This window comes from Triturus cristatus, chromosome 5_2, assembly GCF_964204655.1.
Source record: "Triturus cristatus chromosome 5_2, aTriCri1.1, whole genome shotgun sequence".
NCBI lineage: Eukaryota > Metazoa > Chordata > Amphibia > Caudata > Salamandridae > Triturus > Triturus cristatus.
In genome coordinates this window covers 34,695,343-34,718,708 of record NC_140588.1, presented here as the reverse complement: position 1 = coordinate 34,718,708, position 23,366 = coordinate 34,695,343, and the positions used below count along the sequence as shown (strand labels likewise).

Here is a 23,366-nt window from a genome sequence, read left to right as displayed (position 1 = left end):
GTGAGTGTTGGAGTATATAAATGACTATACGTGAGAGTAAGTTATATGAAGAGTGGGTGTATAAAAGAGTGTCTGCTTGTATCAGTGATTGTATAAGACAGTAAGTATGTGTTAGTATCTGCGGAAATAAGTGATGTGGTGTTTGTATAAATAACGCAGTTGGTGTGTATAACTATACATGAGTAAATAGATATGTGATTGATTCTTTGCATGACTGACTAGGTGTGTGAGTAACTATGGATGAGTGGCGGACTGTGACTGTATAGGTGTATGAGTGCATATTATAGTACTGTATTGATGAGTAACTGCATGTATAAGTGAGTGGATGTGAGTGTAGACCTAGGAAATAGTGGGTGGTATGTAGTATCTGGCATTGTTGTGTGTATGGTTTCATAAATAGTAGTCTGTATTTTAGAGTGCGTGTATCAAAGTTTAAATTAGGCCGTCAGTATGTGCATCAGATTATCAGGTGGATGATGTCATTTGAGATGTCACGTGGCGTTGACTTGAGCTGTCCTGTTTGCAGTACGCGAAGCAAGAAAAACCATGTGCGGACCCTGCGATGATGCGTATGCGTGGTGCTGACAGAGCGCACTGGAGCAATGTCTTTTGCCTACAGGACTGCGTCATCGACAATAGCGACTCGATCTGAATTGTGAACAGTGCTGTCTGCAGTGTAAATTGAAGGCAGTAGTGAGCACAGTCTTCCATGAATACTTTTTTTCACTTCCTCTTCACAAAATACAACAACATAAATTACACAAAACTCTGCAATAAATAAATCAAAACAATTCGATGTCTGCTGTCCACTGTGTACACTGTTATTCAGTGTTCTTTACCACTACCAAGAAGAATTTGGTCATTGTACTAGACCTATAAGTCATCTTAAAAATTTCTTCAAGCAAGTGTACTAAAAGGCTATTGTGTATATTTCAATAGACGTTGTTGTTAGTTGCCTATTGGATTCTGTAATCACCACTCGATCTGAATTGTAAGCCCTGCTGACCGCAGTATAGGCCAGAGGCAGTGGTCATTAACGCCTCACAGCCACGTGCCGTTGGATTCAGAAGTACGGAGTTGGTTGCACCTGATCGGAGGGGGTACACACAAATCATCACAAACTTTAACTTCTGACAGCCTCAATCACAGAATCAAGACTCCGTTTCACTGTTCCGACCTGCTGTACCACGGTGTACTCCACCCACTGCAGTCAGCCAAGCCCAATAATCATGTGCAGCAGTTAGCTACAGAAGCACAGAGCCTAGTGCACCTCAACTGAGGGAGTTCTGTGAAAAACAACAAGCAGCAGGTAATATCGGACATCGTCCATTCTGGGATCAAGACACCGTTCCACTGTTGGGACCTAGAGTTGCTTGCACCTGGTCGAAGGGAGTACCTTCAGCTCCACTCTCAGATGTAGTTCTAATATCGTCCATTGTGGAATCAAGACACCGTTCCACTGTTGGGACCTACAGTTGCTTGCACCTGGTTGAAGGGAGTACCTTCATCTCCACTCTCAGATGTAGTTCTAACATCGTCCATTGTGGAATCAAGACACCGTTCCACTGTTGGGACCTACAGTTGGTTACAGCTGGTCGATAGGAGTACCTTCATCTGCACTCTCAGATGCAGTTCTAACATCGTCCATTGTTTGTTTCTTTAAGACGCGTGCACGCCGTTATAACCTGCACGTCTCACCACGTCTCTCATCCACTGCTTGATGTTAGGCGGTACACGGAAGGCTTTCCGGTAAGCTTCTCGGCGGGGTCTAGTAACATGGTTTCGCCTTTGTGTGCATGTTTTCACTTAACATTTAGTTGTTATTTCGAAAAGTGGTCGGAACATCTTCCGTGTCCACTACAGCATTAGTAAGGAACTGGCACGTACAATTTTAATCAGTTCACAGCGATAATCGGGCTGCAGCCACAGTTGCAGACAATATGGTTTTATCTTGAACACTTGCAACCGCGTTTTGCACGGCTGTTTTGAGCTCTGATAATTTTATACATCACGTTTTTTTCGTTAAATAATACCACTGTTTCAATTGACTTGACATACTCAACCACGTCGGAGATACATTCGAGTTTATTTCTTGCACCGTGTTGATAATGCACGCATCGAAATTGACGCGCTTTAGGATTATCACTTTCACTATTTTGCAGCCACCTTTTTAACAAGATTAACGATATGTTCACTTGGCTCTGATTTAAGCACTTTATATAGCCGTGTTGCACTGAACACATCAGATATATCAATCAGATATTAATATGGTTTGTATGATGAATCACCTCCTGTTTCTTTCTCTATTTGTACTTCTGCATTTAATGACCCCTGACGAAGGGTCACAATCCGACCCAAAATGCATTGGGTTCTTGTAAAGATGATGGATCAAACCTCATCATGGATGGAATTTTGTTTGGATATAATCATGGAATATGCATGCTGATAAATGCATCGAATGGCTATTAAACCATTTAACCTATGGATGAAATTTGCTTGAAAGAGTTTGATTTTTTTTCAAAAGTGAATTAGATACCAGTATAAACACATGTGTGTTGATGGAATCGTGCTCCCACTAGCAAGAAGGGCCCTCCGTCTTGCACACTTTTCAGGATTTTTCGTATTGACGCCAATGGACAGGGCGTAATGGTGATTGTAGCACAACTGGTTTAGTTACCCTTGAATTTTGAGTTACCCTTGAATTTTGAGTTGCATTGGAAGAATTTAGTGTGCACATTGGCAACATTATTGTACTCAGAACTTTAGACTTGAGCCTCTGCCCTCTGATAGAGCTACTGCTTCGGGAGGATCTTCTGTCACAGCAGCAGGGCAGGGTCCTGCACCAGCGCTTGTGCAATCTGCACCTCCATGCCTCAAGATTGAGTGGAGGCAGTTGACTGTATTTGATCTGCCTCCAGAAGCAGTGGATGTCATCCTGACAGCCAGTTGTCCTTCTAATAAATCTGTTTACACAGAATGGTGGGACAGGTTTGTGGCTTGGTGTGGCACCCACAGTATGGACCTATTACAAGCTAAACTGTTGAATGTGTTATTGTGTGTTCTGTCTTTGGCCCAGCAGGGCATTAGGCACTGTCAAATTGTTGGTCCTTTCAGCCTTTTTGCATTTACTGGACCAGCCATCCTTGTTTCAGTCACTTGTTATGTTTTCTCAAAGGGTTGGTCCATGTGTTCCACCCTGAACCTTTCATGGTGTCACAGTGGGGCCTTAATTTGATCCTTACGTCTCTTATGTCCAGCCCTTTTAAGTTAATGCACAGCTATCCGCTACGGCTCCTGATCCTAAAGTCGGCCTTTTGCATCGCTATACTTCTACATTAAATACATAAATTAAAACAATAACAGTTCGATCTTAAGAATTGACTGGTAAATGTTAAACCAATGACATTTAGAAATCATCACACCAATATGTGCTGAACATATATTTTAATTCCAGGGACTATGTCAGATTTCTTCCCAAATTAAATAATCATATTGACAAAATCTCTAACTTCAGTTATGCACACATACCATAATGTCATTTTGGCCAGTAAAAGTTTTCAGTTTTGCTTTGTGTGTGAGCTAATCACATAGTCCCTTAACAACGCCCTTATTTTTATAGCCAGATGGTCGGACACTCATTCACATACCATCATCCATATTACCGGTGCCATTGACTACTATGTACTTTCAAAATTGTAATAGTGTTGATAGAACGTTTGCCATGTTTGTGACGTGGTACCATGTTCGACAACCTCCAGAGAAGCCACAATGTTATGTTGATACATTATTCAACATCCAAATTCTTGTGTGTAATTTTTATCATGAGACACATACACATTGCTCGTGGGCAGTTTAACAATATAGATGTCAATTTCATTTGTGTAAAACATGTATATATCTTTGGCCTTATTTGAGCACCGTCAGACGGCCCTCTACCCTGCCATTTGACCAGACCCTGAAGGAGAAATGTTGACCTTCATAAAAGAGCACTTTCTGCCTTGCTGTGGATGGAGCTGCCCTCAGGTGCATTCCCTTTGCCTCCAGTGACGCTTTTTAAGTATTCATCTTTATAGCACACTCTTTTCATATGTGTTTTTCACTGAAAGAAACAAACTGTCAAAGTGGTATTTTGTATAAGGATTCAACATTTAATAATCAGACGACCAGAGATATTATTCACTGTTCACTGGGAAAGTGGTTAATATTCTCTGCCCCATGCAGCATGCTTATCACGGGCTGGGAAAAATAGGTAGAGTTGTCAACCTCAGAAGAGGGTGGTTAGACCATTGTGTTAGCAGGGAAGGAGAAACCTCGTTTTATTACCTTGATCTCACTACAACGTACAAAAAACACTCACCAAACAACCACTTCTTCAATAATGTTAATGACTAGCTAGCAATATAAATATTCTATTGATTTAGGCCAATAAACTTTACTGCTTCATAGGCCAGGAAACTACCTAAATATCCAAGCAGAAAAACACAATTCTGCACACCAGAAGTTGTGATTTTAAAACTCATTGATCAGCTGTGAAGAACTACCCCCAGCTGTTTTCTGAATGCTAAATGATATCATGGTCGAGACGATTACTGGTTGAAGAAGGCTTGCCAAAGGAGTTCTATATTATGGAGATCATGTTGCGCTCAGTTTCCAGGCCATTTCCAGATCACAACTCCTGCCTATCTCACTTATTAGGACTAAAAAGAAAAAGGAAAAAAAATCTGTATCATTGACATTGTAATACTTTATTCGACATATAAAAAAATATCATAAAAGTTCTGTACAGCATATTTTTAAAACAAGTTAAGGAAGCATACTACAACAGACGGTTTCAATCCATATGAGATTAAAAAAAAGGATAAAAAAGAGATAAAACTACATATATATAAACATATCATAATCAAATATCCCCTATGATTAGTAATGTAAACAATAATGGGCTGTCGAATCAAAGATGGGGGTGATTTACTTATGGATGTTGCGCCTTGATTAGCCTGCGTCTTAAACTCCAAGCCCAACCCAAATATTTAGCAGTCCCGCAGGTTACACTTGGAACAGATGTATCAAAGGTCAGAATACTCAGTGCCTCCCTGGCAGATCTTATACCCAAATGTTTACAGACAGGTTTTAGCCACCTTAATCTGGGTTGCCTGTAGGCCTGACAGGCAAACATGAAGTGGCCAATAGACTCTGTAGGCGAGGCACAGCCTGGGCAGCCCTTTGAGGACGTAATTGCCTTGCTCCAACTGGTTTGAAAATCGTGGAGTGGAAGTGTGCCATATCGCAATTTGAGATATAATGATCTGTCTTCAGGCAATTCGATAAAGTCCAGGAAGGGCTCCAGACTAGGAGCCGGTTTCATATCCAGGAAGTTCACACTAAGCACACCCTCCTGTTTTCTTAGGGTTTCAGCCATGACCCAATCCCAATAGATTTTTTTTATAATTGGTTTAGAGGGAGGGGCCTGGCTCACCCAAGATTCAACCAAGCCAATTTTCTGTAATTGTTTTTTCAAATTCATTACCCAGGGGATCTTATGATCAGCTCCCAGGTTTAGTAACTCATCCAGGGCGGAAGCATAGTGGTGGAGTTCAGGGGATCTTCTAATCCTTGCCCAGTATAGTATAGGGCGCAGTCTAGCCACATTGCTGATGTTTTGTCTGCCAAGGTCACTACGGAGTGGAACTAGCGGGGTGGACAGAGGAAGCGAGACTAAGTCTCTGAAAAACTTGTTCTCAGATTTGAGTAGCTCTGTCAGGTTTTCGAATCCCCACAGTTCCGCCCCGTAGAGGGCTGCTGATAGTGCCTTCCCCTCATAGACCTTAACGGCCGCCGCTATTGGTCTGCTGAGTGAGAGCCTCTGATGTTTCAATATTGCCCCTGCAGTTCTCTTATGGGCAAGGAGCATTTTTGAGAGGTGGGGAGCCCATTTGAGCTTGTTGTTGACCCTCACTCCGAGGTAATCAAAAGCGTCCACTAACTCAAGTGTGGTGCCATCAAGTTTGATGTTATTCTTAAAGTTTTTTGAGGGAGATAGTGCCATCAGCTTGGTTTTTGATGTGTTTATTCTGAGGCCCCTAGTATCACAAAACTGGGAAAAACGGGACAGCAGTGTTTGTAAGCCCATGGGGCTTTTCGAGATCAGGAGGGTGTCATCGGCAAAGAGCAGGGTGGATATTTTTTCCCCGCACAGGGTTGGGGCATCGACCCTGTCACCTCGCAAATAGTCTGCCACACCATTTATGTAGAGAGAAAACAGGGTCGGGGCCATAACACAGCCCTGGCGTACTCCTATCTCGACACCAATATGGACCCACCCGAAATAGTCGTAACACTTTGTGCATATACACCCAATGTAAGAAATCGAAAGCTTTCTCCAGGTGAAGCGTGATACATGCGAACAATGGGCATAAGTCTGCTGAATCCTCTTTGAGATACCACACTCTGCAAAGTTTATGGGAGGTATTATGACTCAGAATGAAATCCTATTGATCCTCCTGTATAAAGTCAGGGAACTCTGGCAGCAGCCGGCCGGCCTCCCAGGATCTTTGATAAAATCCTCCAATCTATGTTCAGGATAGAAAGCAGGCGGTAGGTAGGCATGTCAGATGGATCATTATATGGTTTCAGCATTGTGTAGATAATAGCCTAATTTAAGGTTGGGGGAAGGGAGCCTAACTCTAATGTATCTTCATAAAGAGCAGCCAATCTAGGAGCCAATTGTTCAGCGGATAAGGTGTAAAATTCAGCCAGTATTCCATTGGACTGCAGAGTTTTCCTAGGAGGTCACAAGAAATAGATTTGATCTCCTGTTGAGACATTGGAACATCCAGTGAACGTCGGGCCTCTGCAGACAGGCGAGGCAGGAGGATGGGAGCAATGCAATTAGCTATGGAGTCCATAACAGGCAGTGGAGAGTGCTATACAATGCTGTAATAAGTGTAGAGAGTGCTGTTAATTTGTGAGAGCTCCAGAAGCCAGTGAGATTCGGAGAGGAGTTGTATCTGCAAAACAGGGATTAACCAGTTAGGCCAGCAACCAACTAGGTTTATCCCCTTCACTGTGACCCTAGCTCGATATGCAGCAAAATCTCGATATAGAAGAGTTTCCAATCTATCAAAGTAAGTGGACCAAACAGAGCGTAGATTGTCGATTTTATCAGGAGAGGTCAGGATAAGAACTTCCAACTCAAGAATACAAGATTCAAATCTTACAATAACCCTGGACAGGGTCTGTCTTGACATCCACTATGTACAAAAAATTGGTTTCCCCAGCACACGCTAATGCCAACATGTATTACATAAATAACAGATATCCGCAATTCTTGTCCTTCTTTCTATTTGTTAGGTTTATTCCCATATGTTCTTGTTTTGTTATTTTTTTAGACTCTTTTTAGCCAACACGTGTTTTGTGGCCCATGGCAAGTGGCTGCGACTTCCTCAGGGCTGTTTCATTGGTATGTTTTGTGTTATCTTTTAACCGGTTGTAATTCCATCCTGGTTTCCCCAAATAGTTTCTTGTTTTCTATAGTGTTTTTCTCTCAATCGTATCTGAATTATCCCTTAATATTTGTTGTCATCCATTTTACCGCCTTCCGAGTGTTTGCTTGTGCAGCCTTCCGTCATCCCAGCGAGTACGCTTTTACATCCACCATGGTTTTAATGCAAAGACCTTTTGTACCCACCTCAAACGTTTCTCACTCTACAACAGGGCAGGACGAATTCCCACTATTCCCCATGAGAAAACATGTCTCTTGCGGTTGTGGTCGTTTTGGCAAAATGCATCTTCCAACATAGAGACCTGCAATCACCAGGTGGAAATGGGGAAAGCATCCTGCCTCATATCAAAGCCATTTCCAAGGGACTTTGGTCTGACAGGGTTCTGGGGAGGTAGGAAATAGAGGTGACACAAGTGTGAAGGCCCTGCGACCACACAGATCTATCCAATCGTGAATACATTTTGTGTACAGGGGAATAGAAACAGTACTTGCGGCAGCGCAGGTGTCAAAGGCAGCATGTGTCACCCAGATCCCAGTGAGCCAACCACTGTTGAAGATGATATGCGATCAGTAACACCAGGGATTGAGGTAGTGACAGCATAGCGCTAGCTAGGCAATATATAACACTCAAAATCACCCCCAGCAATCCAAGTGGCACTGGGACAGTCTATAAGAAAAGCAGACTCACAGGTCCAAAAAGCTGTTGGTCAAAACTTGGAGCACAAAAATCCCAGGTTTAGAGGTTTGTCATACAGGTGGACTTTCGCTAGTGAAAAACCACTGTCGACATCAGCCCGTGCCTCCTGCATCTGAAAAATAGCAACCACTCCGGTGCCGTAGACTTGACCCTGTCGTCTCGATTGCCACCTGGAGACCTCTGTGGCTGTCAGGTGTGTCTCCTGCAGGAATGCAATCTGAGCCTTTCAGCGAGTCAAAGCTGCATGTATTTTGTAATGTTTTTGCTGTGAGTTCATACCCTTGTCATTCAATGTAATCAAAATATAGAAGGCAGCATACTGAACAGTCAGTTACATGAATGGCAGTGAGCCTAAAGAAGATCGCTGAAGTGATTGCCAACTGAAAAAAACACAATAGGAAAGAGTAAACAAGACATCTTGACATGTTTGGACAAACAGTACAAACAAACAGAATGTTTAATATTTACAGGACAGATCCCCCAACCTAACCATCCAAAAAAGGAATTACAAAAACAATAGGATTTGTTTCCCTAGACAAAAAGGGCTAAGGAACGAAATGAGGGATGTGTCCAATAGAGAAAGAGCTTTCATGCCCCACTGACATACAAGGGAAACATTAGGAGTAGGGCAAGCAAAACATAAGGAATACTAGTAGGATTCTGTGGTTAGAAGGCAATGTTATTAATCCAAACGAAGGAATCACAGCAAAGTCATTTTAATCATTCACTAGTACCCACCATTTCAGTCAGACCAGCGTCTTCCCCAACAATACCCATGCAAAGGAGAACAAGGTGCAATGCTGCAAAGAACAGAATCATGGGCATATAGAGTTCAAAGGGTATTGTCCACAAATTGTGCCATAAACACCAGAGGATTTAGATAGCCGGAGCTCGATTCATCAGCCAACAAGTCATTGGAGACAAAGGAAAGCAAGGAGGGTTGTAGCTGAAACATCATCCAGGGATGCTGCCGCAGCCAAGCCTTCCTGCTGCTCCCAACAGCTCTTTGCCCGAGTGGGACCATGCTGCTTCAAGGTACTTTGACGTACCCTCTGGATTGTGTGTGAAACCTGGTCTACCTGAGGTGAGGAGGTAGAAGGGGAGGGGGACGGACTGCAGGATCCCTTGTTTAAGGTTTCCACCCAATCCCACGCTGCCACCGGCTGGGTAAAAAGGTGCCATCATTGGTAATATGAAATCCAGTGTTTCACTGAAAACAAAAGAGCATCTATGGCCCATGTCTTGTAATTTCTCGTGACTTGAATGAAGTATGTCTGTCGGTGTTGGACTGCCGAAGTGTAATCCGGGAACATCACTCTTGCATTATCCCATTTGATTGAGCCTCTCCTGTGGGCTACTACCAGCATTGCACCACAGTCATGGTAGTTAAGAATCCTAGCCACCATGGGCCTGGGTGGAGCCCCAAGCAGTGTGCTTTGTGTGGGACCCTGTGTGCTCTCTCAATCACAAGGGGGAAGAGAGTGTGTCAGGGGCTATAACCTTTTTCCTCAGATTCTCCAGGAAGACCGTTCGATGATCTCCCTCATCCCCTTCAGGCAAACCAACAATGCAAATGTTATTATGGCGCGAGCGCCAAGCTGCCTCTTCCAATCTACTGTCAGCAATACATAATCACTCCAGAATCAACTGTGTTTGTTAGGACAGGGCATATGTGCAAGGATGGAGTACATTTACTGCCAGAGTGTTTGCATTGATTCTTTCCAATAACTTGTGTTGATTTTCACAAATAGCGAAGTCATTAGACAAAGAATCAAATTTGCCTTCAAAAGCTGTGTGAGAGTCAGTGATTGCCACTAAAATCAAGTTAAATTCATCAGTGGGAGTCCCCGTGCTGCTGGGGGGGGACCCAGCAGTGGATTTCATGCGGTTCCGACCAAGCGTACCAAGAGGCACTTGAGCCTGTGTGAGTTAGGCCAGGGCTGTGGGGGGTTTAGCCATAGGATGTCTGCAAGTGCCCCATGTCTTGGCCATCCAGCAGCATGGCTGTGGGTCAAAAACAGAGCTTAATCCACAGTTGAGAGGATAGGGCTAATGGGTGCCAGACCACCAAAAGGCCCTCCTCACCCAGCAATGCTCCCTGGTGTAACAGTCAGAATAGAGGCACAAGCAACATTAAGTCTGAAGCAGTTGCACCAGGGTTATGAGACCATAAGATGGCTCTGGGTCAAAGTGTAGGGGTTGACGATGAATGCACAGTTATGACCAGCACCTCCCCGGTGGGGCAGCTCCATGCTTCTGTCCCGGGAGGTCCCCAGCAGTCCGCTAATGTCGTAAGTCGAATGGTTAACTGCATGTCCATCCATTCCCCAGCACCAATCCCAGGTGCAATAGCTAGTGCCTGTTTAGGAACACAACATGCTTTCAGAGGTACCCTCACGATGTTGCCAGCATCCGTGCATGGTGGCTGAGAAACCTGGACAATATGGCCAGGGTCAAGACCTGGAGACCAGGAATAGCATTGCATGGCGTGGCAAACTACCTAAAGTACCGGGTGTGCTGAGGCACAAAAGAGTGCTGTGCCCTCTGGTCTGGATGTCAGGCATCACGGGCAGGCAGTGGTCTTTGCCAGGAGGGCTCCCGTCTTCTGTCTCCCGAGGGTCAGAGATGTGCAAAGGCCAACAGAGGCAGGTGATGCAGCCGAGCTCAGGCCCTGGCAGCCGGCAGCCATTCAAAATGATGCCTTACGCGGGTGAGTTCCGGGGTCTGTTTAGTACCGTTGCAGGCTCTATGGTCCTGCGGCGTCCATGTCCGAATTAGAAGTCCCCACTGCATGTGAGAGAAGCAAAGCTGCATTGAGTCTTGGAGCCATCTCTAAGCTGCAGCTGCCATGTACGGTGGTCGAGCCACACCCCATTAAAGCCTGAATTGCCGGTAAGTGAATGAAGAACATGTTAAAATAATAATTATTACATTAAAAAAAAAAAATAATTGTAATGATCTTTACCTGTATATATTTAAGGGGGTTCCCCTTGTTCAAGTCAAACATTGATTTTAACAACTTTAAGCAACACAGCAACACTAGGAGAAGGCCATTATAATAAAGTACATTCCTGTAACAGAGAGCGTATGGAACATACTTTTGGCCTACTACAAGCTTGCTTCAGATGTCTAGATAGGACTAGTGGTGCTTTATTGTATTTTCCTGGGACGGTTCGTCAAATTGTGGTGCTCTGCTGTCTGTTGCTTAGCATTGCCCTATGATGAAATACACCACTCATTATTGTTGATGATTGCAAGCCAGTGCTAGAGGGAGGTGTTGCTGTTAGACAACTGCATAATGAAAGTAATGAAGAAGATGAGCATGAAGTCTGATACAAGAAATCTTTGACTAATGGTAAATTCATCCACGTACATTATTAAAATTGTTAAAGTGAGTAGAAGATTTGTTTATACTCTTATTTCTGTTTAATGCATGAAATATACAATCAGTCAATCAGCATTTGTAAAGTGCAGCACTGTCACCCCTAGGGGTATCTGGGCACTGAGGATGCTGTATCTCCCTTGAAAAGCCAGTTGGCTACGTTGGTCATGGCGTTGGAGAAGTTGGTTTTGACGTTGGTGGGTCCTCGGTGAGCAAGATGATAAGTTGAGTGTTGTCTGCGTAGGAGATTGCGTTGAGGTTGTGGGATCTAACGACGTCTGCGAGGGAGGTCATGTAGGTGTTGAATAAGATGTGGCTGAGTGATGTTCACGGGTGCGGAGGTGAATAGAGGCAGCCGGATACTCTGTGTGCATCCAGTAAGGAACGAGGTGATTCACTTGAGGGCGTCTTGCTGTATCCTGAAATTGTGGAGTCTGTTGATAAGGGTGTTGTGGGTGATGGTGTTGAACACAGCAGAGAGGTCGAAAAAGATCAGGGCCTCCTTTTCTCCGTGGTCAAGGAGAGTTCTGATGTCTGTGGCAGCATTCAGTGCGATCGGCACGGAATCCTGATTGTCAGGTCTGTCTTGAGTACTTTGGCCAGGTAGGGTAACAAGGAGATCAGTCTATAATTTTTTTAATATCTGGGGTCAGCAGAGGGTTTCTTTAGGTGGGGTCTTACTTCTGTGTGTTTCCATCTGTACAGGAAGGTTGCTGTGGTGATGGAGGTGATGAGTATGTTGATGAGTTCCGAGCTGATTGGGTTTGTGCCAAGGTTGAAGGAGGGGTGGACAGGGCCGACTGATTCACGTGATTCTCATGTGCTTCTAAGCAGGTGAGGATTACCCCAAAGACACTGGCAATAGCTGCACGGGCCAATCTGCCCAATTTCCGCCCTGGTCAGGCTTGGAGGGGGGCCAAAGCCGACCTGCACGGTGTTGGGTGGTGTGCCACCCGTTTTCAAACCCAATCTTAGGCATCACCCAGCTCTGTGAGTATGTTTTGCCATTCAATATCACTTTAAGTTTTGTAGGGAACAAAAGAGAGGACTTCAGCTCTTCCTCCGACACAAGTCAGTCACCAGTTCTGGTTCATAGTCCAATATGAGGGGTGAAGGAGAATTGAGTCCAGGCAAAAGGAATAGGGAGAGCCCATACAGTGGGGAGGCCTTCAACCCAAATATCCGCTGCGTCTCTTGACACTCCACCCCCCACACTACCCCCGTGGGACTCACCGTCTCCAATTCCAAGGGAATGGGAGGAAAGGTAAGCTCCAGCATGCTACAGCTACTCTCTGTACTCACATATCAGGCCCTGTCCGCTCCGGTGGGCTCAGAGGCCCGCAGCCAACTCCACACTACTGTGGCCCTCGGGATTGCCACGTCACCCCCGTGGATAAAATGTTAGATATATTATATCTAGTGTTCAAAGTATTTAATCAATTTAGGGCGTCTGTTGTAGAAAACGCTAATTACTACTCAATATTAGAAACAATTTTGTTGGTATGAAATAGGGAAACCTCATTCCTCCAGTTAACTTCCTAAACTGATTTCAGTCCTGTATTCAACTGAAGTAACTAACAGGATTATGGTTGTTATACTTCTGTGTATTTGAGATTATTTTTATTACATCAACACACTTCCAAATATGAGTCAGTTGAGAATATCTGTCTAGCTAGAGATTCTTGGTGTTATTTAAAGTTTGTCAGCAAGGTTCTTTCACCCCACTGATTACAGAATGTGGTAACTCAATTACCCTTTTGGGAGACAATCATCAAAATATTTATATTTGCACCTGCTTGACAGATGTAGTAATTTCGCATGAGGCACTGCCTCTTTGGAGCCTCAGAAGCCAAAGAAGCTTTTTAGAGGAGCCACCATGTTGAATGTGGGCACTCATGGGCCTTTAAAATAGGTGAATCAAGAAATATGGTATTATTTTTAAATCATGCACTAGAAAACCTCAGCCTTCCTTTGAGTGTCAACACATCAAAGGTTTTCACCAGCAAAACATGAGGACGTCGCACTATAAAAAACATGACAGTTTAAAGTCAGTTGTTTGTGTAGGTTTTTCATTTTTTCTCTAGACTGGGTAATATGTAAATCTGAGGTATAGTAACTTGTTTTGTTGTGATATACATACCCTCCCCCTGATCTTGGGCATATTTATTGCCCTTCTTCTTAGACTAACCATACACTCAACCATGGATGATTGCCAAGGTTTGAGTTTTGGTGATGACATAGCTGCAGAAATTCTACGAACCCCGTCTCTTTTGGGGCCTGATAACAGTTCTACCTCTGGAGCCCAATCAGACGACCTTATGACTCTTACCACACTGAAACGGGAATGGCTTAAAATCACATTGCATGGAGCGATGATGACGGAATACCTGAGGGCCAACATCGCCCCGAATGGGTTAATTGTAAAAAATTTTCCCCGCCTCTTCCTTGAAGATATGATCTTCAAAAAGGAATGGTCCCTGGTGTCATGGAAATGCACCAGGGATTGGTTGATTCTAATAATTAATACATCTAAGAGACTAGCTGATGCTCTACTGATCAGAATTCAGAATGCGGAGGGGGCTGTCAAAGTCACCTTAACCACGGCAATTTTTAAAACTAAATTGTCTGAAATTAACAATGAAATAGCGGAGAACAAAGAATTTTTAATGAAACAGAAAATAACCAAACTGCAAAAAGATATAAAAAAGTTTGATAAGGAAAAGGTTTACCCCTACCTGAAGGCGGATTATACATCAACGCTTAACAGCTACTCTTCTGAAGAGGAGTCTAGTGGGTCTAGACGCAACTCCAACACGAGTAGCGATTCTAGTGGGGGCAGCTTCTCTAACAATCGAAATAGACAGAGACAACAGAACTACTCCCACTACCCATTGATCCCGTTCCAGGGACAATATCAGGCGACCCCACCTTTTTGGCACTTTCCTAACTTCCAATCTGGTCCCCCTCCGCCTCCTCCTTTCTACCAACAAGGCCCCCCTTTTTTAGGCAGAGGCTGGGGCAGAGGAAGAGGGCGGAGAAGAGGAGACGACAAGAAAGTGCACTGGCAGGACCAACCCTCAACATCCATGGAGACCAGGAGCCAAGCCCAGAACAAGAGACGCTAGTTGTTAACCTCTCTTCCCGCACTCTAGATGACACAGAGAGGCGGGTACTTGAAAAGGGTCTGGGCTTCGTACCTACACAGAAGGTCGATTACTTCAAAGAAATGTGTGAAATCCAGGCCTTTTTCCGCAAAGTACGTCTTAGAGCTTACTTTCGTGATGGACCAGAGGGTCAATGTGAAGACTCTGGCCTCCATAAACCCTCTACCTTTACACCACATAGCGGGATGGTCCCCAATGAGGTGTTAACTTATGAACAGGCTGTTCTTAAAGATTGGAAGCAAGTCAAACCTGCCACTACTTTCCACAATATCACCAATGAGGAAGAAGCAGCACTACGCTCACTTAATGACGACCCCCTTATCACCATCAAACAAGCAGATAAGGGTGGCGCGACGGTAATCATGTCAACCTGTGATTACCGCACTGAGTGTGAACGCCAGCTACGGGATAGGAAATACTATACTCCCATCCAAGAGGATCCCACCTACAGGCTCAAAACCTTGATCACGAGCATGGTCTTCCATGCCGAGACCCAGGGCTGGATCACGAAAAAAGAGGCTAACTTTCTAGTCACTGGCGAACCCAGAATTCCTTATTTCTACTGTCTCCCCAAAATACATAAGGGCACTAATCCGACCCCAGGGAGACCAATCGTTTCTGGGATTGGTTCCCTGTTAGAACCTCTTTCACAATTCGCAGACTACTTTCTCAAACCTTTGGTCCAAGGCACCCCCTCATTCCTAAGAGACACCACTGATGTACTCAGGCTTTTAGAGGACACCCAACATCAGGGAGAGGTTGACTTCCTCATCACCCTAGATGTTGAGGCCCTCTATACTAATATCCCCCAGAGGGCTACCCTTGATGTTATAGAGGATGCACTGAGTAGTCTAGAATGGGTATCACCCACCCCCCGCCCTTTCATTATTGAATGTGCCACTCTAGCTCTAACAGAAAATTTCTTTGAGTTTGAAGGCCAATTATTCCATCAGACACAGGGCACGTCGATGGGGAGTACCTTTGCCCCTAGTGTGGCCTGCCTCTACATGGCAGCATTTGAGGAACGAGCCATCCACAATGAATCGAACCCTTACAGAGCGAACATCCTATTGTGGAAGAGGTTTATTGACGACATTTTGATCCTCTGGAAGGGTGATCAGGCACACTGCAATGAATTTTGCCAATGGATAAATACTTTAAATCCATATTTAAAATTTACGAGTACCATCTCTGACCACCAGCTCCCCTTTCTGGACCTCCTGATCATACTAGACAATCATCAAATGAGTACCACACTACATCGCAAACCCACTGACAGAAATAGTCTATTACATTTCAATAGCTACCACCCTGGGGCACTCAAACAAAATTTACCCTTTGGTCAATTCCTCCGTATCAGGAGGAATTGCAGCTCTGTTACTGACTTTAAAAAGGAGTCCAAAACCCTTATGACCAATCTTCTCCAGAGGGGGTATCAGAGCCGGGACATCAAGAGATCCTACAAACGTGCCCGTAACAACAACAGGGAAGGGTTACTTGAACCAAGAGAGAAAAAAACTGACGACTGCCTCACCTGTGTGATTACCTACACTCCTAACTCATCACAACTCAAGAAAATCATTAACAAACATTGGGGTATCCTCCACACCGGGGAACTTACAATACCTAACCCCCGTTTTGCCTTCAAACGCACCACTAATTTGAAGGAGAGATTGATACATACTAGACCCAAACTACTAGTGAATACCACTCAATCCACTTTATGGAACCTTCCACCTGTCAGGGGCCATTACCCTTGCGGTTCCTGTGTGGCGTGTCCTCAAACCAAAATAACGAAGGACATCGTTCTTCCTAACGGCACCACGTGGGAATGCAGAACGCACACTAACTGTAACACTGCCTACTGCGTTTATCTGATAACCTGCCCATGTGATCTACCCTACATAGGGATGACGACTAGACCAGTGAAGACGAGAATCATTGAGCATCGGAGTAATTTCCGTTGCAAAAAAATGAACACTAGGATGACAAAGCACTTTTGTGAAAATAATCACTCTCCAGATTCTTTCAAGTGGGTAGTTCTCCAGTCCCCGAAGAATGTCACTAAAACAAAATTATTCACTCTGGAACAGAGGTGGGTGATGAGATTATCTTCCAATACTAATGGATTGAATGAGGACATCCCGTGGAGTAGCCTCACCAATATGTGACATGACAGATCATACCACTATCTATCTGTCCCCAATAGACGTTCTGAACCTGATTGAGTCCACACTTGGTTGAGATTGTGACACTTAGACACCACAGTATACTAGCCTTTGTGTCTATAGATATCCTATGATACCTTCATGTCATTTTCCCAATATGCGATGTGACGACGCTATGATTACCTTAAACCAGGTGCCAGCAACACGCATTCGCTATTTCCCTCGATTCGCGCTGTCACGTACTTCCCGAGCATATCGGACTGACACGCCCCCGACATCATAAGGTTACCATAACAACCACTAACTCTCACAACCAATAAGGGCTTCTCACGTAGCAATGTTGTTGTTGCATGTGACTCCACGTCATCACGTCCTGTTAATGACGTGGCACGTCCTGCAACACGCCAACATTCACTCGTCTTCTTCTACCGGAAGTAGACTGCGCATACTAGTCTTTCCCCCAGCACCTCCCTGACGAACCAATTGGTACGCGGATCTGATTGGCTGGGTAACGCTTGATAATTCCTCTGGGAGTTCCGAGATACGTCCCCCGAGTCGGCGCGGATCAAGGGTAGGTGGGAAGGCGCCCTGTTCTACGGACTTCTGTAAGTATTCTCGTGTATGTCTGAGTGCCTGGGTCCTCACCTCGTGCGGATTTCCACGCTATACGATTGAGCTACAAAGGGAACAGCTCTCACCCGAATCTTTTTTGCGGCTGCACGTTCTGCCTTCCATTCTGGTCGCCGCTTTTTTGTATCATTAGGACACTGTACTATCCGGTGTCTGCTTCCAGCGCCAGCTCGTTGGATCTCGTAGCCCTGCAGTTAAGGGTGAGTGGTTTCACCAATGTAACTGATATTTCTGCCCTGATGCCACTGTGCACTACCCCCCGCATCGGGCATTCTGAAATTTCTGCCATAACACTATTCACAGTGGGAATTGGTCATTTTTTAACAATACTTTTGTTTTAGCCCACTTCTTAAGGGTGTTCACACCTAGTACCACCTTATAGCTGAACACCTGGCAATATTGAAATTGCATGACAACTGATGATCGTAGTTTTTAAAGATAAGATTTATAATAATTGTCACATTGTGATTGTTATTTACATGTATGTTTGTGTCCCTGTACTTTTCTCTTTCAGGCATTGTACCTCACCTCCACTAGTCACCACTTATTAGGGTGCTGTATGTGTGGTAAGTGCCACAGTAGCCACTACCACTACCAATAAGTGTGTGAATCACCTGGTCCTGAAGAATTGCGGTTACTTTACTTAAGCAAGAAACATGTTGACCATTTATGACCACAGCGTAAAACAGTCATTTTAACTGTTATATTACGCACTCTATTGTTTTTAGAATAAGAGTGGGACCCCCGTCATTTAATAAACACTATTTAGGTTCCCCACTACTTATTTTTAATACACTCCTTTCACCACACACTTCCTCACTTGAAGGCCCTCACCTGCATTCACCCACCGGCAACTATGGAATAAAGATCTCCACAAAAAGGCGCCACTGGGGTCGCCGATCGGGGATTGCAGCGCCGCCCCGATTCGGAGCAGACCCGATGATGACACTTAACATCTGGGCCACATGCTGACGACATATGACAGCTAGTCTGCCGGGTGTGTGAGGGTCTTTTTCCTAAAGGAGGACTCTCCTCCTGACCTCGGGGACACATACATCTCTTTGTTCACCAATAGCTCTCTCTAGGAACAGCATACTTTCATATCTTTTCAATAGCTGCACGGGCCAATCTGCCCAATTTCCGCCCTGGTCAGGCTTGGAGGGGGGCCAAAGCCGACCTGCACGGTGTTGGGTGGTGTGCCACCCGTTTTCAAACCCAATCTTAGGCATCACCCAGCTCTGTGAGTATGTTTTGCCATTCAATATCACTTTAAGTTTTGTAGGGAACAAAAGAGAGGACTTCAGCTCTTCCTCCGACACAAGTCAGTCACCAGTTCTGGTTCATAGTCCAATATGAGGGGTGAAGGAGAATTGAGTCCAGGCAAAAGGAATAGGGAGAGCCCATACAGTGGGGAGGCCTTCAACCCAAATATCCGCTGCGTCTCTTGACACTCCACCCCCCACACTACCCCCGTGGGACTCACCGTCTCCAATTCCAAGGGAATGGGAGGAAAGGTAAGCTCCAGCATGCTACAGCTACTCTCTGTACTCACATATCAGGCCCTGTCCGCTCCGGTGGGCTCAGAGGCCCGCAGCCAACTCCACACTACTGTGGCCCTCGGGATTGCCACGTCACCCCCGTGGATAAAATGTTAGATATATTATATCTAGTGTTCAAAGTATTTAATCAATTTAGGGCGTCTGTTGTAGAAAACGCTAATTACTACTCAATATTAGAAACAATTTTGTTGGTATGAAATAGGGAAACCTCATTCCTCCAGTTAACTTCCTAAACTGATTTCAGTCCTGTATTCAACTGAAGTAACTAACAGGATTATGGTTGTTATACTTCTGTGTATTTGAGATTATTATTATTACATCAACACACTTCCAAATATGAGTCAGTTGAGAATATCTGTCTAGCTAGAGATTCTTGGTGTTATTTAAAGTTTGTCAGCAAGGTTCTTTCATCCCACTGATTACAGAATGTGGTAACTCAATTACCCTTTTGGGAGACAATCATCAAAATATTTATATTTGCACCTGCTTGACAGATGTAGTAATTTCGCATGAGGCACTGCCTCTTTGGAGCCTCAGAAGCCAAATAAGCTTTTTAGAGGAGCCACCATGTTGAATGTGGGCACTCATGGGCCTTTAAAATAGGTGAATCAAGAAATATGGTATTATTTTTAAATCATGCACTAGAAAACCTCAGCCTTCCTTTGAGTGTCAACACATCAAAGGTTTTCACCAGCAAAACATGAGGACGTCGCACTATAAAAAACATGACAGTTTAAAGTCAGTTGTTTGTGTAGGTTTTTCATTTTTTCTCTAGACTGGGTAATATGTAAATCTGAGGTATAGTAACTTGTGTGCTAATGTCTAAATAAGTACCTATGTATCTATTTATTTGCTCACTTCTAATGCTATATATATATTTGTATATTGTGGGGGATGTTGGAAGTGGGGACTGAGAGACTGTAAACCTTGGAACACTGTGTTATGTGACCTGAAGTAGTCCACATATGTGGGACAGGCTATTGTTTGAATGTTAATCTTTAAATTTTTGTAAAAGGTGATCGTTGGTGAGGCTGGGCAGAGAGAGAATGGAGTCTGGTTTGCAAGTAATTTCACCTCTTGTGGATGTCATCTTGTGAGTGTTACACATTGAACACATCATTCACCTTATCCACCGTTCCGGCCCACATTTCCTGTGATGGCTCATGGGTATGCTCTGCATCTGAGCACCAAACAACTATGAATCTACCCTTACTATTTCGTCCACCATTACAGTTACCTCATTTTCAGAAAAGCGATGTCCTCCTCCATGGTAGTGGGTTCAATTGTGAAACAGCACTGCAGTGTGAGTGGTAAATTGTTTGTTTTGTTTTTGAGGCCTGTTCCGTCTGCTTTCATAACAATGCCACTGCAATCCCAGCAGACTACAAGATCATTCAACAGGACCACATTCACAAGGCAGAAGGAGGACTCACTATCATCTACTAGGAATCCATCAAATGCACAATATTAATAGAGAACGCCACCCCATTCATGGAACACCCGTACTTCAAGCTGCAAATATAAAAAAACTTCACCCCTTGCTTACCGACCACCAGGACCACGAGTCACCATTACCAACCTCTTCATCAACTTCATTGCTCTGCTCACCATTGACTCCAGAGCCTACATTCTCCTCGGTGACCTCAGCTTTCACCTGGAAGACCGCAACAACCCCTTCTCCACAGCACTCCTCAAAAGCTTGAGCAACATCAGAATCACCCAGCTCGGCCCAGAACCAACACACACCCAAGGACACATACTGGACCAAATCACAAGCGAAAGCATCAAATACAACTCCACCACACCGCTCATATTGACTGACCACTTCATCATCCAGCACACCTCAAGTCAACACCCCTCCCAGGTTCAGCTTTCCAAGCCACAGCTGCGACACAATTACAGACAGACTGGTTCAGCGCCCTCAGCACTGATCAACCTAGCCCCACAGACCAACTCAACAAGGGCATCAACAACTTCAAGAACTGCATGGACTTCCTCGCACCAATCAAACCCAACATGCATACTAGTCTATACAAGCAGGCCAGCTGGTACACAGAAGACATCAGAGACACGAAACAACTCTGTAAACAACTAGAAAGAAAATGGAGAGCCACCCACAACAGCTCCAACTGAACTACCTACGAGGCTGTACTCAGACACTATCACCATCAAATAAGAGACACCAAGAAAAAAGCACTAGTGGACTGCATTGAAGGAAACTGCAACAGCTGCAAGGAGCTCTTGATCGTTAAGGATTTCACCTCACCCTCAGCCACTGTCACCAACATTGCTGCCTCCCAGCAACTCTGTGACAACCTATCCAACTTTTACCACAGCAAAATCGCAAACAACTACAACAACTTAGCACACCAACCTAATGCCAGAGTACTTGTTGCTAACCTAACCATTGCCAACCATGACGGCCACCTGAATGAATGGACAACCCTCACCAGAAATGATACAGGGGCAGTCATGCGAACCAACCACTCAGGGGCCCCTACATACCCATGCCCCACCACATCGACAACCTGGAAATATCACCAATCAGCACCACCCTGACCCACATCATCAGCACCTTCATCATGCCCGCCACTTTCCTGGATGAATGGAAACATGCAGAAATCAACGCCCTCCTCAAGAAGCCCACAGCCGACCCAAATCAACTGAGCAAATTCTGACTCATCTTTCTCCTTCCCTGTCCAACCAAAGTGATTGAGAAGGCCATCAACAAGTAACTCACTGCACACCTCGATCTTCACCATCTTCTGGGCAACATTCAGTCAGGATTAAAAAAGAACCACAGCACTGAAACAGCACTCATCATGGCCACCAATGAAATTTGAATCAGCCTTGACCAAGGAGAAACAGCAGCCCTCATACTGCGCGACCTCTCTGCTGCCTTAGACACTGTCTCCCGTATCACCTTCATCAGAAGACTCCACGAGATTGTTATTCAAGAATCTGCTCTCAAATGGATCTGTTCCTTTCTCATAGGAAGAAACCAAAGGGTCAGGCTGCCACCTTTCACATTAGAGACCAAGAAATTGATATGTGGAGTCCCACAAGGATCATCCCTCAACCTCACCCTTTTCAACATATACATGACACAGCTCATTAATATCATTCAATCACAAGTCATCATCTTTATCTCCTACGCCGATTATACCCAACTCATCCACTCCCTCACAGACATAACAGCTACCACCTGAACCAATGTTACAAGCTGCATGACCATGGTAGCAGACTGGACGCAAACCAACTGCCTGCAGCTCACCTCTGACAAGATGGAAGTACTGGTCTTTGGCAACAAGACATCCCCATGGGATTTCACCTGATGGCATTCGGATCTAGGACCAACACACACACTCACAGACCACGCATGAAATCTACGGATCATCCTAAACTAAAGCTTAACATGACGGCTCAAGTCAATGCATTGTAAACCTCCTGCTTCCACATCCTATGCATGCTGTGAAAAATCTTCAAATGGTTGCCTTAGAACACCAGCTGGACTGCCACTCAAGCACCCACCACCAGCAGCCTGAACTAAGGCAACACTCTCTACGCCGGAATTTCCAAACACCCCTACACAGACTCCATACCATCCACAACAGTGCTGCAAGACTCAAACTCTACCTCCTACGCCTCACCCGCATCACATCACCCCTCATGAAGATTCACTGGCTCCTCATTCACAAGCACAGCCAATTCAAACTTCTCATCACACACACAAAGCCCTGCACATTACAGGGCCAGCATACCTGAACAGCCTCATACACTTTAACCAACCCACTTGACACCTATGCTCTGCCTCAATCTCACTTGCACACATTCCCCGCATCGCCATAAACAAAACTTGAGGCTCCTCGTTCTCCTAAATTGCACCCAAGACATGGACCAACCTCCACTAACACATCAGAGCCTCCTCCTCACTTCTTCAGGTCAGAAGCTGGCTCTTTGTATAAGCACCTCGGGGACCACAAATCTGCACACTTTCCCAAGTGCATGGATACCCTCTCTGGTAATTAGTTTGCTATACAAATCAATATAACATAAAGGCTAGTCCATCATGCCATGTTAGACGACATCTCTACATATAATGGGTGGTGTTCTACCACACCTGCGTTGATGGAAATATGATTGCCAGCGGAGGAAGTCTGAAATGCCAGCGCAGAAGGGCACTGCTGACAAACCTAACTCTGCCTTGGTGATTGGCACATGACGGACAAAACCCTAAATACAGAAAACGGTCATCTGCCAATTTGGCA

At 44.7% G+C, this 23,366-nt stretch overlaps 1 protein-coding gene across 1 annotated transcript in view; it reads left to right on the top strand.

Annotated features, from left to right (window-relative positions):
• GALNT4 (polypeptide N-acetylgalactosaminyltransferase 4) overlaps positions 1 to 23,366 on the top strand; it is a 755,766-nt gene that overhangs the window by 487,729 nt on the left and 244,671 nt on the right. The window lies entirely within an intron of this gene.